We start from the raw sequence: 4,089 nt of genomic DNA, 5'->3' as shown, positions 1-4,089 counted from the left end.
ATTGAACCCGTGGTCATAGAGTCTCAAAACTCCAGTCCGTCTATGACCGCGGGTTCAATCCCGGCCGGGGGTATGGTTTTGGGACTGAAGGTAACATCAGTAACGAGGTACAACCGAAGTAACCAGTAGATCAGTCTTGTACAAGTAGTGTGAGTACTAAAAGTACTACTACTATTACTAATCGACAAGAAGCGCTAAACCACAAGGCTTATATAGCATACTAATACTACTACGAGTAATGATAGTACTAGAGTAGTATTGCGTAGTAATTACTACTGAGTACTATTCTTAGTTTTAGTACTACTTTTCTTATTTTTACTACGAGTACTTTTACTATTCTTGCTTGTAGTACTACTGAGTACAAATAATACCACCACTAATAGTACTGCTACGTAAAACTATTATTTTCAGCTTTTTTTTTTTTTTAAATATCTATATATACCGTGTGTGTCCATGTAATGTTTGTAACAACTTGATAAAGCTCCTGTTCAGTGAAACGTTGCCACAATGTCACTTTAGTTGCACAAATTATTATTATAATCAAGGGGGAAGCGCTAAACCCGGAGGATTATACAGCGCCTGGGGGGGGACGATGTGGAAGGCATTCAGGCTTAATTCGGGGAACTGGAGCACAGATCCAATTCCCTAAATCAAGAGCCCCTCACCAACATCAAGGAACCTTCCTTGAGGGGAGTTGCACAAATAACTCGCACAGAATAAAAGGTCCTTACGACGACGTTTCGGTCCGATTGGGACCATTCACCAAGTCACACTTTGTAATTGGTCAAGTCGGACCAAAACGTCGTGCTAAGCTCCTCTCCTTATGTGCGGGTTGTGTATCGTTCCAGCCACGGTATTTTTTTTTTTTTTTTGTTATTCACTTTAGTTGCCCGTGTTCTTCTATCTAAGGCATTGTAATATTAATATTATTGTTTGCTAGAAATGGTGATGTAGGAGAAGTGTTTATGGACTATGATGGTCACTGAAGGTAGTCAATGTGATAACCTTGTGACTCTCACATGCCTTGAAATTAAATATACTCACCATTGTCGGCATTAAGAAAATATTCTGAAATGGTAGAGAATTTTTCTCTGATTGCAGTGACACCAAGAATATGAAATTCGATGGAAATTTTACGGAATTACGCATGCGCGAAGTTAGTGGTCTGTGGAATTTACGCATCGGCGATTTCGCCCACTTTAAGTCATATTTTAAGACAACTCCATTATTAAATTCTACTAAGTTCTTTGCTATTTCGCTAGTATACATTCCGTTCTATGGATTGAGCACAAAAAACTAACAATTCAACTATAAGAACAACCCTATAAAATGAGAAGTCGGTAATTTGCCCAATTTTACAAATTCAAGAAAATTAATTTAAAAAAATAGTACAAAATAATCACTGTAGATACTACAGGCACTAAACCACTTCCTCTGCTTATTGATCACCTCAAGCCTCTCGTACAATACACTTTCCTTCCATTTTGTGTTCGCTACAAAAAAGTACCAAATCTCTTGATAAAAAAATATAACCAGGAATGATCGGTCATTTATTATGACGTCTAAATAATTGAATCAAACTTATAAAAAATGAGACCGGGGGTGTAGGGGCCTCACCCATTCTCAGGAAAATACAAAATCAAATGTCTGCTATTTTGAACCTGATTTCCTACTTCCGGTCCTAAAACCAACCAAAATTATATCTTCTTTTAGTAATATATCTTACATTCTATCAAATGATACCAACAGCCAATAAAACCATAAAAACAGAGCACAAGGTCAGTTTTTTACTCTTCCCATTACATACACCGCGTGGGGCAGGATTTTATACTGCAGTAGCCGCACACATTCACTCATACCAAAGACCCAAGACCCAAGACCAAAGTTTACCTCAGCTTATATGAGGGAGTTTATCTTAAAACTTCAATGCATAGCAACCCTGACATCAGTAGATCTTCAAGATAAGACTGAGGGTTTAGACAGGGTCGGCAGACTACAGCCCATCAAACTAGGTATGGTTGCCACCTAATTACACTACAATACATACTTGCATCATGGTAATATACAGTAGATCGTCGATGAAGACGGTAGTTAGGTTCCTGAAAATGCAGCGTTTGACAAATCAGTGTAAAAGGAACTGAAGAACTTCTGGGAAAAATAGGGTTATTCTCCTGGGACGCCCCCCCCCCAGCACCTTTTTTTTTAAAGGTCTCCAAATCTTACACAAATAACAATGATAATGTAATTGTTCATTGCTATGTATGCTTTTTCTGTTGTTCAAGGCTACAAATGCAACAGAAATATTTCTTACATTAAATTGTGGTTGCTGGAGTTTCTTGATGATTGTGACGGAGTGGAGAGGTATGCTGAGGCCCATCTGGGCTGAGGTGGATGGTAGTCCAATCAGTCGGTTCAGTCAAGCGAGTCAATAGGTTGGTCAATCAAGTCAGTAGTCACTCAATTCAATATGTCAGTAAAGGCATTCAGAAAATAAAGTCAGTAAATCAAATGACAGCCCAGGTTATTCATTGAACAAGACTATTTGCTTCACTCTTTTTAATCTTACGAACCAATGCTTCAAAACGGCCATAAGCTCTCGCCATGTCCACCACATTTAAGCCTGTCTAATATCTCGATTTTCTTCATAATTCCAAGACTTAAAGTTCTTTTTACTTTGTCTTGCCACTTCCTGCATTACTTGCATACCTCCTGGGTGTCATGGTTACCTGCCAGATGCAATGTATGATAGTGATAAGACCGAAACCCAATTCACAAACAATGCTGGGTACTCCACTGAATGCACCGAGCACTGGTAGAGGTGGTACGGTAGGAAACTAAGGCCTCTCCCCGTAAAAGACAATGGCATGACCCACAGGCAAACTGCCTAGCGCTCACTACACATAGGGAAAGATCCCCGCCGTCAAGCTTGCAGTGCTGAAATTTTTTCCCCACCAAGAAGCAGAACCGTTTAATTTGAATTTTACATATTGTAAAATTAAAATATGCCACAATTTGACAATAATGTAATGGAGAAACCATTTTAATCAACACTCTACTGTATTTGAAATGTCTTTTGTATACCTATCCTTAATTTTATCAATCTTGGCCCCCACTTGAATTATTCACATTCTGGCCGGTCTACAAAAACTTCCAACCCCTGGGATTAAGGCACAGTGACAAGATGTTTTTAATGTGAATGCAAGGCATTCTGGTTCAATTTGAGGGGATTATTATTATTATTATAATCAAAAAGAAGCGCTAAGCCACAAGGACTCCAATTTGAGGGGAGGGTCAGTCAGTTCCTTAGATCAAGACCAATTGAAAGCAGAAGCAATGAGAGGAGCATGTGGTAGCTTGTCATGGATCATTTAAAATGGGCTTGAAGCATACTTTGTTTCCTTTATAATCAAGGAGATGCACAGTCTCTCTAAGGTTGCAGTGACTTGGGAATGAGAGCCAATCAGATCTTATTCATATAAATGATAGGGTTAATGCCAGTTCCTTGGATCAAGACCTTCAGCAGCAACAGCACTACCAACAAACTATGAAGTCAATTTATTTTCATGCAGTAAACCCATTAGGTAACAGCACATACCTGGGGCTAGGGGACAATTATGCTTGATCCAAAGGTGAGAGATCAAATCACCTCCTTAGAGCACTTGCAGTCATGGGGACAGGATGTGCTAAACCCGTTGGGGTAATATAGCACCTGGGAAATGGGGCATTCAGGTTCAATCCAAGGAAGAGCACAAGTACAATTCCTTGCATCAAGTGTCACCAGTATTAAGGTACCTCCCTGAGAGGAACATCGGATCGAAGCATTGATCCTGCCAGAGCAATATACATACAATCACGAACGACTGAGTAAATTATTTATTATCAAAAAGAAGCGCTAAGCCACAAGGGCTATACAGCGCTGCAGGGGAGTAAATAAATAGAAGGATGAAAAGGAGGCTCAAACTGTGGTCCATAAAGGCACAGTGTTTACACTTGGGCAGTACTAAGCTGTGTGTACAAGCTTCCAGAAATCTGAAGCACTAAAATCCTTAAAATTGTCTTATAGCACTTAAGAAATAAAACATTAACAAA

The sequence above is a fragment of the Cherax quadricarinatus genome, chromosome 81 (assembly GCF_038502225.1).
Source record: "Cherax quadricarinatus isolate ZL_2023a chromosome 81, ASM3850222v1, whole genome shotgun sequence".
NCBI lineage: Eukaryota > Metazoa > Arthropoda > Malacostraca > Decapoda > Parastacidae > Cherax > Cherax quadricarinatus.
The sequence above is the reverse complement of the archived record's forward strand: the minus strand, read 5'-3'. Positions refer to the sequence as shown.